General features: G+C 42.8%; 2 long non-coding RNA genes across 2 annotated transcripts in view; both read left to right on the top strand.

The window, feature by feature from the left end:
- LOC129090251 (uncharacterized) overlaps window positions 1-5,953 on the top strand; it is a 7,089-nt gene extending 1,136 nt beyond the window's left edge. Inside the window, exons 2-3 of the long non-coding RNA XR_008531188.1 lie at window positions 5,325-5,392; window positions 5,866-5,953. This is a non-coding gene — a long non-coding RNA (uncharacterized LOC129090251). The remainder of the gene's footprint in view (window positions 1-5,324; window positions 5,393-5,865) is intronic.
- Window positions 5,954-7,015: 1,062 nt separating this feature from the next.
- Window positions 7,016-15,326, top strand: part of LOC129090245 (uncharacterized) — a 50,948-nt gene continuing 42,637 nt past the window's right edge. The window contains exon 1 of the long non-coding RNA XR_008531187.1: window positions 7,016-7,145. This is a non-coding gene — a long non-coding RNA (uncharacterized LOC129090245). The remainder of the gene's footprint in view (window positions 7,146-15,326) is intronic.

Raw genomic sequence — 15,326 nt, 5'->3', positions numbered from 1 at the left:
TCTCCATCTATCTCTTGTCCATTGCATGTTCACCGTAACTTTCTCATTTTGACTCCAGATTTGTTCCAACCCGTTTCCACTGCATCACTTGACAGTTGAATTTCATTAGCGCCCTCCAAAAATGACTTTTCCCAAATTGACCCAGCTTAACTCCACGAGAAGCCATGTCAGAGGAGGTTCATATATGAAGAAGAAGCTTGATGAAGGACTGAGCAGTAATTGGCGTGTGAAATATGAATGAGGATAGAAATGCAGGTTATTGGATATGGAGGCTGCTCCACTTGCTGCGTCTGCGTCAGTGATTCAGATTCATTGCCGAGGCGTGAACCCCCCTGAGAAACCCATTAATCCATCCAGCCATTACCCCATAATCAATGGGACAGCTGGATTTTACGGCCACAAGGCCTTGTTGTTAACCATTTTACACAGAGCTTATTTAAACAGCACGCCGAAGGGGGTCACGTTTAACGGGGTTAGTCATGAAATATACAGTGCAGGTGATATTGTTGACACAGCACTTGCAGCTGGAATCTTAAAAAAAATCATTAATCAGTATCACGCATGAAGCCCCTTGTTGTTCTCTAATTCAGTCGACATGCAGGCAAACAGTTTTATTAATGAACTTGTGTTTGTGCTCAACAGGAGCAGAAATCCAGCATTTACAGGTGTCATTCAGACCCTGTATCATAGGATAGGGGAGCACCAGTAACCGTGGGAGTCAGATACAGTGTTCTGTAGTATATAGAGAGAGATGTACATAGTGGGAGTGTGGAGCCAGGGAAGGGTGTCATATTTCAGGAGTGCATTATTGTCTCTCCCCCCAGTGGGACAGAGCTGTGTTGAGTGCTGTTTGCACCAGCTCACTCAAACGCTCCGCGATTGAGTCGTAATAACCCGAGCTGCGAGATGAGCCTGCACACTGACAGATATCTCTCCTGGCCCGCCACGGTCATGTGATGAAGAAACATACATCCTCTGTGTGTTTGTGTATGTGTGTGTGTGTGTGTGTGTGTGTGTGTGTGTGTGTGTGTGTGTGTGTGTGTGTGTGTGTGTGTGTGTGTGTGTGTGTGTGTGTGTGTGTGTGTGTGTGTGTGTGTGCGTGCATGTGTGCTCTGGTTCAATACTTTAGAAAAAGAAGGGAGAAAAAAAGCTTTTAAAAATGCACCATAACTCCTCCAAACACACACAGAGATGCATGCATGGATGCACACATGCGTGTCTACACACACTCCTGCCATTTTTAAAAAGAAATGTTGGAGTCATTTCCATCCCCATCCCATTACCACGTCTTGGAAGGCTGGTTTGGTCTAAATGAGAGAGCTTAGTCTTTGATCATGGAAAATAAACCCCCTCAACGATGATGTGTATGTATGAATGTTCGGTGTGAGTGTGTGAATGTGAATGAAAGAGTGCGTGCGAACATGCTCCCTCACCATATGTGAGCCAGAGCAGCTATTCGTTGGTTAATCGAAGCAGGGGGAATGGTCCCAAGCGCTCCATTTTGCATTTTGATAGACTATATAGTCATTTTCTCACTCTCACACCTCCTTCATCTCTACTCGTCACCCACCTTCTACACTTCTCGGGATGTCTTCCTCTTCTTCTTCATCTCCCCAATTTAGAATGAACGTATGGCCTCCTCTTTCTTGATATTGATAACCCCTCGCTCCCCTTATTTTACAATCCCAGATACCCTCCTTCCAGCCTCTTTAAATGCCCGACATTCTTCACCGCGCCACCATCGGCCCTCACATGTAGGATTAAAGACTCATATTGAATATTCAGTTTGCATTAGTAAATTAATCAGTTATCCAAAACCTGCAGGAATTGAATCAAATCATTTTAATACCAAAGTGACGTCTTTTACCTATTTCTATATCATCCAATATTTTACAGTTATAGGCTGTTGGTTGGACAAAACAGGCACTTTACAGCACTTTACAGACATCACCAAAAACCCCTCTTCTAGGGGAGCCAAATCTTTTGAATCATACCTATAAAACCTGTGCTAAAATAAAAGGGGCCTGTCTGTATTTAATTAACCTCATATCTGTATGCGTGCATGATGTACTCCTCCTATGTGTCACTGTTCCTTATCTGTCCCTCATAGGTTAGTTTACACCTCCTGCTCCAGCCTGGTATTGATGGCTGTGTAACTGCAGCAGTCTGGGTATTATGAGAATGTATAGGTCTGTAAACACTGTTGACTGATCAGTATGAAACTGCATCCTCACTGCAGCTCTTAGTCATTAAAATGTTATCATTTTGATTCTTTGTCAATTCACGTCTCCCAACCTGAGTGTCTTTTTTCTCTGTCTCCTGCTCCCTCTCTACTCAAATATGATTGAAAGGTTTGAGCACAATGACATCCATTTCTCTCAGTAGAAAGTACTTTTTTTTTTACTCCAAAGCCATAACACTAAGAGAAAATGGCATTTCAAATCATGTAATCGCATGAGCACATCAGTAACACTCCATCTCTCAGCGGGCACTTTTGGTACCCGGGCTCAGGCGTAAGAGTAAATGTTGACTTCCATATTACTCTTTGTACGCACTGCGCATGTAAATTGATTCCCGATGTTACGATTAACAAGCGTCTCCACTGGAACAGCTCTTCCCCTGATTGGACATTTCCTCGTGCTTATCGGCCAGTCGTGCGTCAGCCAAACAGCCAATAGTCTGATGCAGATGTTTCAGCGCATCGGCACGCTGCAATCAAACCCTCTGAGATCAGATTAATGTGTGTGTCTGCGTGTGTTTACATGTGACTGTGTGTTTTGGTATGTTTGCTCTCTCAGTGCACTCAGGTGTATGTGCTGTGTTCATGTGTGTGGGAGTTTATCTCATTGAGAGACCTCACTAGTCTGAAGGGCACAAAGAGCCAACCGTCTCTCACACACACACACAAGGGAAAAAGCTTTTGTGTGTGGTTTTGTGTGTGTGTGTGTGTGTGTGTGTGTGTGTGTGTGTAAGTGTTGACATCCAACTATGCCTGCCATCGATCTTTGTGATAGAACTAGGACTCTGAGAAGTTATGATTTTAATAACTCATCAATTAGAGGGCAGCGTACTTTCTGCTATGTCTTGTTGTTTTCTCTCCCCTTCCTTCCTGTTTTCCTTCCTTCTCTCATTTTTCAGAGACATTATGCGTATTACTGTCTACTTTCACCTTCCCTAGACTTTCAGTCTATTGATTGCCCTTATTTTGATATTGGAAATAATGCGATTAAGCTGTTTACATGCCCAGCAGAATAGGATTCTGTTAATATCCGTGTTTTTATGCAATCATGCACTCAACTATTGATTTAACAGATTGTCATGTACCCTATTGCTGCAAGTAATGCATTTCTTCTGTCACCAGCTGTAGTTGTATTGCTCCCTTGGTGTTTGTATTGCTCTCATATAACTTTAATGCATTTTATTCAGTCCAGAGACCCGAGACATTACGGTTGGTTGTGAACGCACAAAAGATAGTAATAGTAAAAACATTATAAACAATAATTACAAAAAATTACAAATGCAAGGAGGCCCTTACCAAGCAAGTATGGCAATCCTTGAAAACTCAAAGGAATTGCTACATTTTCATTATAAAATATTTACTGTGATATTCCCTGTTTTAATCATAGTATTAACACTCTTAATGCTCAATCAGCAGTTTAAGTAGACTATCAATCAATAACTTTATTTGTCCCCATTGATGCAATGGGTTGTGCAATAGCGGGATGCATACATTAAGCACACATAAAACCCATTGGCACATAAATGCAACACTAAGACCAAAAAAAAAAGAGCAAATACAGAAAGTTATTTAAGTTAAAAAAGTATTTGTTAGATACCTGTTTCCCCATGGAGTTTATGAGGGTGATGGCAGAAGGTATGAAGGAGTGAATTCTTTTTTAAGAACTTTGTTGATTTTTGGGATTGGAACTTCAGACTCTCTCATAAAACTGTGTGTTGTTATCCGACCCTGGCCGGCCGCACGTGGTTTTTAGTGCGTGTTAGTAGCCTACAGAGCTAACGGTGTTTAGCTGAGGTGGAACCGCAAACTGTTTGGAACCTGAGAATGTGTACAAGGCTTCCACGATGACGCTAACAGTCGGGACAGAATTCCCAGCGGTTCCAACGTGCACTGGAAGCACGCGCAGCCGGCCCGGCTTGGCTGTGACAACAAAGCAAGGTTCAACAAAGTTTGGATAACAACATACACAGGTGGAGTGAGACTTCATTCTCTGCTCAGGTAGACACCACTCCACTATATTTTTCATAGCAAATAGTTGTTTGCTGCTATTCATGTTCAGAATGTTAAATACAGCACTTTTAAACCTTTATCACTTCATTTTTTGGGGTTTCGCGTTAATCGGGTGCAGCAGTTATAAAGTTTATATGGCGAGCTTTATAAATGTATAGTTCCAATAGGTCCTAGCAGAGGGGGAATATAAACCCCCCCAAGTTATTCCAAAAATTATATTTCCAAACTTTTTTTGATTTTTATTTGATCAAGTTAAATCAACATTTAAACATAATGTTTCATATGATAGAAACATGTCATTTGTGTGGGAATGTAGAGGGTTAAATGATGAATCCCCTGTGACACTTGAGTTATTCATTTAAGGTTACAGATGTCCGAACAATTGTGATTCAATGAGAGACTAATTTCTAATTACAGTCAAAATGGCCAATCCCATCTTCACCATAAGTGAGCTGGATTTATCTTTACGCCCTAAACACACAAGAGACATTTGAGCCCTTGCACACGAACATGGACTTACACTTACAGCTTGCACCTTGCTAGCCAACATACAGAGATAGTGAATACTAGAGATGCAGTGGAGCTGCCTGGCTGCGTTGGGAGCACATCCATCTGTCTATTCCCATTGAGCTGAATGGCAGTTGCCCCAGAGCCACCTGATATCGGCCTCACCCCCTCTGGCTTGCATCCGATGTCTGGCTGTTTGGCACCTGCAGAGTTGCTGTTATGCATCAGCAATAGGATACACACACACACACACACACACACACACACACACACACGTTTTTCCTGCCACTATGTGATTATTAACGCCGGTGTTTACAGAAACAGACAAGCTGCCACTCTTAAGGTCAATAAACAGACAACAGAAAGAAATCATGAAAAGGAGCAATTTTCCTGTGTAGGCTTAGTTTTGTAGCTATGCCAAACAGCTTGGGAGGAGAATATATTACAAATAAGTGAAATAATACTGATTTATTATTGTATGTTATCAAAGCAAAGCTCCTCCCGTGTCAGATCCCTGGTGGAGAATGTAAAAAAACATTTTGACATGTTGGTGTTTTTAACTCTGCAGGAAGAAGTGAAGAGGTATCATCGCAACTGTAATCACAGCGGAGGGCAAGCAGTTCCCAAAGTGGAGAGGTAAGACATTACACAATAGTGTCCATACTTCTCCATGAAAGAATCCTCATATTTTATAAACAGCATTCAATCTACAATGAGGATGGTACACTTTATTGTAAAGCCCTTGTTCTATTGTACTTTTCATATGCATATGCGTTTACTACATTCCTGTTCACATTCAATTTATTTATTTGCAATGTCTCTCGCAAATTTATATAACTTTATTTTATTCATGTTTACATTTTAGCCCAATATTTCATCTTGCACCATTTATGTATTATTCTCATTTTGCTTTTACTTCTACATTGAACTTGTGTTAATTGTTGTGCATATGATAATAAAGAACTTGAAACTTGATCACGCAAGACATTTATTCTGCCATAACAAGGCCGCACTCTTGAACGTACACTCTACCATGACAGCCTCTTACTCTACAGAAAATAAGTGCTTATTAGGCTGTGACAGGCTGTTCATCTGTCTTGTTATTACAGTAGAAGCCGCCCTCGTAAGAGTGAGGAAGCAGATGACAATAGCCCCTGTCGCCGTGAGCAACAACAGCACCTGGAAATAAAGGCTATTGTGTGAGTATCACTTGTAGCTCATCTTTGTATCTGCATATATTTTTTTGCTCCAAAATATCAGTGATTGTTTTCTACATTTTAAATCAATTTCACGTTCAGTGTCACACACGGTATTTATGACATTAAAAGTGAATTATTTGATAAATTAATATGTGGCAGGGGTCAGAGTGCACTGAACCCTTGTAGACTGACATCCTGCACCATTTTATTTAAACATGGGCCCACGATGTTATAGGTTTAACAGGGAAGTACAGCTCACACCTAAGGCTTTCACTTCCTTTAAAGTCGAGGATAGAGAAGAGAAAGTTTCTGTGTAGAATCAACACGATTGGGGTGTAGAAGAGGTGAGACGGATGGTAAAAAAAACTCTCTCAGAAACCAGAAACATGGACAGATGGAGAAAGCAAAGGAAGAATAAAAGTGTAGAAAACAGGGATTGAGAAAGAAGGGGGCAAAGGTATTGGTTTTAGAGCTAGGAGTTATGGCTTAATTCAATTTGTTCCATTTGGCTTAGCTGTCTCTCTGCTCCAATGGAGGTGAATGTGTTTCTCCATCGGGTAATTGATCCTACACTTCATCCTGGACCCGGGTGTTGGGGTGACTGCAGGGATAAAAGCAAGTGGAAGGAGAGGGACGGAGAGAGTGATCTGTGGAGGGTGAAAACGGTGGGGAGAAGTCTGAAAAATGTGTGAGATGTGTGAGAATTAAAGAGAGAAAAGACAGAAAGGTTGCGGATAGGGAAATGAAGAATTAATTAATGAAAAGACTTTTCAGAAGGGACAGGGAATCAATGTAAGAAAAGGAAGTTTCGGAAGAAAAAAATGAGAAGTTGAGAGGAACTGGATATGGTGCATAGTGACAACATTTCTTTTTCTCCATCCAATCTTGGGAAATGCTCCAACAACCACCCAAAATTGTCATATGCAGAAAATAACATGACTTCTAAAAAACCCTCGCAGCCCAAAATTACTCCTCCCACATGATTGGTGTATTTAGGTCACGAGAGGCAGATGTCACTGATGTCACTTTTCTCAATGTATGTTCCCAGGATCCAGCGGGCCTGGCGTGCAAGCACCTCCCGCAGAGTGAGCTGGCAGGGACAAGGCAAGAGCCGTGGCAGCCATCGTCGGGGTGACACGGTGCCTTCTGAGAGCCTGCTGGACCCCATGATGTCCACCAATATTTCTCCGGTAAGACGGCGTTAAAGCAAACCCAACAGACAGCCATATGGTGCAACATGAGAATGAGTCAGGTGGCAAGAGATCTAGAGATCTTTAAGCAATCTGAGCTCGTCTGAGTTATCAGCTGTGATCTGTTGCTGCTGCAGAGAACGGAAAAAAAAAAAGGGAACGGGTGAGTGGATGCATGGACGGATAGACTAATAAAGGAGAGAGCAAAGGAGGGAACAAGGGAGGAGTGTTTACCTCTCGTGTCATCTGGGGGGACCGCGGGGGTCGTATCGGTGGAGGTGGGTTGGATGCCAGCTGGCACGGTGCCCGGATCTCTAATTAGCCGTTAATTAGGTAAATTTTCAAAGCTGGTTGATTGATTAATGAAGTGCCTCTGCCCTTGTCGTCGTTGTCCCCCCCACCGAGTCTCCCCGCAACCCACCTCCTCACCCATTCCTTCTCTGGAGGGAGCGCAGGGGGGGGACAATTAAACAGTGCTCACAGGGCATGGCAGCCAAACAAATGCCAGAGTAAAAAAAAAAACTGACTGAATGAGCAGCAGATAAACAGTGAGAAGAGAAGGGGGAGAGACAGAAACAGAGTCAAAGGGGGGGAAGGCAGAGGCAGAGATAAGGAGATGAATGCGAAGATGTGGGGAAAAAAAGATGCCTTTAGATCGCCTCAAGTTCTATGTGACAGACAAGGACACACAGACGCAAACAAACAGCACAGTCTGCTCTGCTGTCTGTGTTGGCTCTCACAGTGTAGTATTCACACAAGCTACCCGCGCACTCCTGCCCACGCTCTTTGCAGAGACTCGGCACAGAAAACTATGATGTCATGTCTGCATACTCACTGGTGTGTGTGTGTGTGTGTGTGTGTGTGTGTGTGTGCACTTTCTCCCACTCTCTTTTTAAATAGCGCCAGAGGAAAGCAAGATTTCCTGAGCAAACAGATGGGCTCGTGTCCTGTTGAGATGCTGTTTGTGTGTGTGTGTGTGTGTGTGTGTGTGTGATGTGTGTGTGTGTGTGTGTGTGAGGAAAGCAAGATTTCCTGAGCAAACAGATGGGCTCGTGTCCTGTTGTGATGCTGTTTGTGTGTGTGTGCTTTGTTTTTTAGGTTGTTTGTTCTGCTTGAAAGACTTTGTTGTTCATTAGCACAGCAGCAAATGTCTCACTAATTAGAAAGTTACTGTATCTAAAAAGCCGAGATGACAAATAACCCCTCCTCCTCTCCTCCATCGTCTCCCTCTTTACTTACCCTTTTATTCAACCTTATCTTTATTGGAAATGTAAAATGATATATCTGCCACACATCCAATCCCTTCCGTGCCTTGTAAGTGGGTATAGTTTGGCTTCTATACTCCCCTCCCTGCCCAACCTTAAAGGAGCAGTTTTTAGGAATAAAGGGGATTTATTGCTATAAATGGACTCTATGGGGCGGTTCACAGCCGAGTGTGAAGCGGTCGGGATGAGAGTCAGTACCTCCAAGTCTGAGGCCATGGTTCTCTTCCGGAAAACGGTGGATTGCACCCTCTGGGTTGGGAGTGAGTCACTGCCCCAAGCGAGGGAGTTCAAGTATCTCGGGATCTTATTCACGAGTGAGGGTAAAATGGAGCGGGAGATGGACAGGCGGTTCGGTGCAGCGTCAGCAGTGATGCGGGCGTTGTAGCGGACCGTTTTGGTGAAGAAGGAGCTGAGCCGAAAGGCAAAGCTCTCGATTTACCAGTCCATCTACGTTCCAACCCTCACCTATGGTCATGAGCTTTGGGTAGTGACCGAAAGAATGAGATCGCGAATACAAGCGGCCGAAATGAGCTTCCTTCGTAGGGTGGCTGGGCTCAGCCTTAGAGATAGGGTGAGGAGCTCAGACATCCGGAGGGAGCTCGGAGTAGAGCCGCTGCTCCTTCGCGTTGAAAGGGGCCAGCTGAGGTGGCTCGGGCATCTGATCAGGATGCCTCCTGGACGCCTCCCTTTAGAGGTTTTCCAGGCACGTCCAACTGGTAAGAGGCCCCGAGGTAGACCCAGAACACGCTGGAGAGATTATATATCTCGTCTGGCCTGGGAACGCCTCGGGGTTCCCCAGGAGGAGCTGGAAAGTGTTGCTGGGGAGAAGGACGTCTGGAGGACCCTCCTTAGCTTGCTGCCCCCGCGACCCGGCCCCGGATAAGCGGAAGGAGATGGATGGATGGATGGACTCTATAATCACCTGAAAACAAAGACTGTATGTGCTTTTGTTACCTTTGAATGAGCAGTTTATAGCCACATAGGGAGCGTGTTCTCTTTATAGGTTCTGCAGTGTTGCACCGCCATGTTTCTACAGTAGCCCAGAATGCACAAGTAGCAACTTTTTTTACGCTACCCGAAGTTCATCAGAGTTCTCCAACTTGCTTGGAAAGGGAGTTTCCGAACTAATGTTAATAAGTTTAAACTTGACGTGCTTTACTTGGGTATGACCATTTCAAGCTGATTTAGATTATTACTACACTAAATTTCATAGCCAAATATTGTACTTTTTAGTTATTTTACATACAAAACAATTTAATAAGCTTATAAAATGTGATGCACAGTCATAGATAAAACATTACAACAGTATATATCATAGTTTAAAGGGACATATTATGAAAAACTCACCTTTTCACATCTGCAGTACCTACCTACCCACAAACAATAAGAATTATTGTCTTATGAAAGAAGACAAACCAGTCCGGTTTTTATGGGCTGCCTAAATCAGAAAACATGTGGTTCAACAAGCCATTCAGATTTGTCTCCCTGTACTTTGTCCCATGCAGTCTCATTAGAATATACCGCCCACATCTCAGTGTCTCCCCCCCACGCACCTGTTTTCTTCTGGGAAAGTAAAACATAGATAATGTCATATACTGTAATTCGTTTTCACTTATAATGGGAGATGTGTTTGAGTGAGAGTAGGTCCTGTAACTTGGTTCAGTTTGGGAGAAAATGTCATTACCTCACAGTCAATGTTTTATTATCAGCATACGTTTTATTAAAATTTTCCATCAAAGAAAAGTTATAAAAATGCTTGTGTATGCTGTCAATTATAGTTCTTAGAAAACATTACAACAGCCCTACAGGAAAACTCTACTCTGCCTTTTCTCTTTCCCTCACTCTGTTCTCATTCACACTGTATCACTCTCCTGTGGCTGTTGTGCTCTCTGAAGGACAGACATTCATCAGTGTAAGGCCTGTGTGTGTGTGTGTGTGTGTGTGTGTGTGTGTGTGTGTGTGTGTGTGTGTGTGTGTGTGTGTGTGTGTGTGTGTGTGTGTGTGTGTGTGTGTGTGTGTGTGTGCGCCTATGTGAGCTCATGTGAGGACCTTGGTACTGGCCTGTAGGGGAGGGGGGGAAGGGTTCAAACATGCTTCATGCATATTTCATGGAACGTGTATTGAGCACCACACACATGCACACACCCACACAAACACAAACACACACATAGGCATAGCACTGACACCACAGCACATGCTGAAGTTTTTCCTCCCACATCTGCTTAAATATAGAAAAAAACATCCTCAAACCACACTCTGGTTATATCAATGTCAAGGTGTCTCTTATGTCTTTCTGCATGTATCAGCCATGTATTGCTTTTATCCAGCATTGGTAGGTTCAAGCCTGCTGTAACCCTAGACCCAAATGAATTATTAATACACTGAGGGGCCAGGCCCTACAACTCCTGCTCTGGTCAATGCATGGCCCGCTGATAGTAAATCAATAGATCTGACTGGTCTGAGCACACCGATGGCTGACCTGCAGTGCTACTGTGTAGATATGTGTTGGAGTGTTGTAAAAAATATAAAAAAAACAATATGAACTATATTTGAGCATTTAATGCCTTAAAAATCCTTCAGAAAGGTCATGATGTGATATGTGGCAGTGAAATTCTTAATTAAAGGTATGGTTTGACATATTTGGGAAATGTGCGCAATAGCTTCCCTGACAAGTTAGATGAGAAGATTTTATACCATTTTCCAATGGAAATGAAGCTAACTTGTTGAACATGTTCAAGGCCAAACCCATGGCGGTTTCCTCATAGAAGCGCAAGCCATCTTTCTAACTTACCTCGGGGCTAAACTTAACATTTGGCATGTCCACTTATCCAGGTGAATTTGAAAAAGATACCTCATAACTGATTGGCTGCAGTTTGGAATACAGATGAGGTCTTGGACACAGCAAAGAGCCTGTATCTGAGATGTCTAATAGGGGGCGATCTGCAGGTTTAATGGACATAGGGTGGATTTCAGAGGTGCTTTTTATTAGCATCAAGGTAGATTATGGTTAGACACGCGCACAGTTTTCTCAGTATTTAGCTTTGAAACTGTCCTCTTTTTGTAGGGTGATGTGAATATGTGCTTAAGTGTGTACGAGTTAATTTGCATGTGAGAATCTGTACGTGCTGACTTTGTTGTTTAAGTGGATCCCTATGATTCACAGCGCGGCCCTCTGGGATGGCTTGGAGAGTTTTATTCTGAGACACAAACCAGTGATCAAAGCTAAAGTATTGCGAAGAGAATGAAAAATGAGATGCTTCAGTCAGTACAAAGAAGCTAAAACTGCTGCCGTGCTGCCAGATCGCTAATGAAATAATTTCAGTGATGGATCGTTAAGAGACGAGAAGGGCTGTCAGTGGAAGAGAGGAAAAAAGAGAGTGTGAAATACAGTTAAAAACAGATTACATCATCTCTGCTTGGTCGGCGCTTGTGCAAATGTGTGTGTCCGTGGCTGTGCTTGTTTGCTAACAGTGTTTGTGGACATTGATCTGTTCCTATCTGTGTGACATGTTTGCACTTTTTCCTCTCCTCCCTTTCTGGGGCCCAGGCGGAGGGAAAGTGTCAGTGTAAGCATTCCTGCTGCCTGCGTGGGAGATTATTCTCTCATCTCTCACCGCCAAGAATCTCACAAAGCGAAGTGACAGCTTCATCCATGCCTCCACCTCTACCCCGCATAATCCCTTTTTCCCGTCCTCACTCCATGTCATCCCTCGCCCTTCCCTCCCACCGCCTCTAGATGCACATACACACATCCACGTTCCCGAACATGCACCAGACCCCCGGTTCAGCAGACAGATGCTAACAGATTACTTGTTTTATTGGTGTCAGTTGGTGTCTCATTTGAAATGAATTTATATACCTCTGCCTGCCCTGGAGTTGACATCGATCGGGCTTAACTCATTTAATAGCCATGACATTTGCCTATTAGCTTATTTACTGTCAAAGCAGGCTCAGGCTCAGCCGGCTCCCTGAGAGACAGTAACTCTTGCATTTGTAACTGAAGAGCAACATATAAACTCCAGCACACACTCAGGCAAGGACTTAACGCAGCTGCACAATATTATAAGACACAAGCCAAATTGTCCTTGTTTTAATAGTGTATTTTATCATATTTTGGGAAAATGACTCCTTGTTTTCTAATGTGCTCCGATCTTAGTTTCCTGCTGTTTGCTGTTAATGAAAACTCACCAATTTAATTTGTGTCAGTATTATATAATGCCGAGAAAAACACAAAAATGACATAGTAGTATATATATATATATATATATATATATATATATATATATATATATATGGATACATTTAAACACATAGAATATGAATATCAACCGTTACTAATAGGGGTAGGGCAAATTGTCAACAGTTTAATTTTTCGCTAGAAATTCCACGCTAAAATGTTTTTTGCTCTATGCACTTATTCACATGGATTTTTTTTTGCATCTAATGAAACACTTATTGTGTTTAAAAACGTATATTTATGCCACTGCACCAGCAACATAATTTGGACAGAGGCATTATGTTTTCTTGTGTTTTTCTCGTGAGCGTGATATCATAGGAACAAATTGGAGGGTCATTTTTTCAAATTTGATACAAACTTGCGCCTGGACTCAAAGATGAACTGATTATACACTTGTAGTCAAAGGGAAATGTTTCTGCAACCTAACAAAAAAATGATTTGGGCCATAACTCAAGAATTCATGTCCTTATTACACACAAACGTCTTCTCTGATAAAAATGATGAAGTGATGGCATTTTGGAAAAACATGGAACTTGACTGGTTGGAGGAAGCATACAACCGAGAGGCTGGAATTCCAGTTCTGCTTGTATATATGTCCTTGATGAAATGGGCAAGACTCTGAGGTTTATGTTGTACAGGTGACCCTGCACCATGTATAAATGCTGTACCAGTGGCTGACTGTGCATCTCACGGCGGACATTACATTACATTACATTACAGTCATTTAGCAGACGCTTTTATCTGCTTACAATCAGTAGTATATTACATATCATTCACCCATTCACACACTGATGACAGGCTACCATGCAAGGTGCCACCATCAGACTCTAACTAACATTCATGCAACATCCAGTCCACACCGATGGCAAGCCTTCGGGAGCAACTTGGGGTTAAGTGTCTTGCCCAAGGACACATCGACTGCCGAAGCCGGGTGTCGAACCACCGACCCTCTGATTAGAGAACTACCTTGCTCTCCACTACGCCACAGCCGCCCACGACAGATGTCGTCATACAGGAACGAGATTTATCCCTCTTCAGTGGCAGTAAACAAAACACATGGGCCCGCCATAACTGTGCTATACTCTGCTTAACAAGATTTTTAGGGCTGACAAACAGTAACGTTAACCCCTATAAACAGCGTGACTCCGGCTACGTACTAACGATCCCCCACAGACAAACACACGCTGGGAGAGCCTCTAAAGAAGCCGATGGCTCCGCTGCAACACAGATATCCACACGTTGACGTCTGTTGTATTTTTTGGGGATAAACTGAGGGAGGGTTTTAGCTGAATTTCAGGGTGTTTTTACCAGTTAGTATTTCTAAACTTAATGCTTCCTACACAGGTGTTTCACCTGTAATGCCTTCCAGTGGCTTTTTTTGTGGCATGTCTTTAATGTGAAAAATGTGCAGGAAATGTTGAGTTTTATTTGCAGCAGCTGAGTGAGCAAAACAACCGCAAAGTAATTGATTTCTCTGTATATTTGTGAGTGGACTGTTAAACTGAAGAAACTAGTGTTGTGGGAATCTACATTGTACATGTGAGTCATTAACAGCTTCAGTAATATTTACCCTGTTTTTGTTTGTTCATGCTCTATGTGCCCTGAGCTATTGGAACTCTCAAATTATTTTGATAACATCTTTTTATTTCTGAATTTTCAGCACGTGAGAATCAACATAAACGTAGTGTACGTACCCGAGCACACACACAATCTGACGCCTACAAGGTGCGCTCCAAAATAGCCATTGATTTTGTGAAAGCCCATTGGGAAGATATGGTAGAGATTTATCATGGCTATGTGGTAGAGAGGGGACGCGAGGAGAGGAGAGAGCCGATGTCTCCAGGAGATGAAGAGAGAGCGATGGATGGCTAGAGAGCTGAACAAAAGAAGGTGAGAGAATATAGAGAAGATGAAGTGTATTTTCGAGTGATTATGAGGATAATAACTCTGCATTAGAGCCTCCATGAGCCTCCATTTGTGTGGGTGCGAGATGGAGTGTATGCGCAGGCGCAGACAGGTCCGTATAAAGTGTCTCGTTTCTTCTCCATCGCTGTCTCTGTCCATTACCCCCAGATTGGATTAGTGTTGACCATTACATCTGTGGTGCTGCAAAGAAACACACACTTACATGCTCACATCAACTGGAGTACACAAATATAAACACAGAGACAGTCCTCAGTGGCACATTAGGAGCAAATGATGACCCCCCTTCATAAAAAAAAAAATCATTGAAAGCTGTTGGAGAAGAGCTGACAGTTTGAAAAGAGTAGAGAGCAAGATAGATCTTGTTCAATGTTCTGGGGGGAAGATGGGAAGAAGATGGAGTGAAAAGGGAGTTGGCATATGAGCTCAATTTAGTCTTCTCAGTTTATGCCGTTTACTGTTGTTGTTTTTGCCAGCATAGGATCCTGAATCACTTGATTTGATATTTACAGCAGGCTGTACAATGAGAGCAATAGCTTACAGATGGTGTATGGGGATTTGATTGGATGCTGTAGCTCCCTGCAACCTCCCGCCGAGCATCTAATTGCTTATTTATCTAGAAAAACATGCCATTTAGCTGACATTACTTAAACTAAACAAGCATATCGCTTGCTCACATACGGCCTCACAGACATGGATGTGACTCATATACACACACACACGAAGACTATAACGAAACATAAATCTGCGTGAAGT

The sequence above is a fragment of the Anoplopoma fimbria genome, chromosome 1 (assembly GCF_027596085.1).
Source record: "Anoplopoma fimbria isolate UVic2021 breed Golden Eagle Sablefish chromosome 1, Afim_UVic_2022, whole genome shotgun sequence".
Classification (NCBI taxonomy): domain Eukaryota; kingdom Metazoa; phylum Chordata; class Actinopteri; order Perciformes; family Anoplopomatidae; genus Anoplopoma; species Anoplopoma fimbria.
This window is presented reverse-complemented; position numbering and strand designations above follow the sequence as displayed.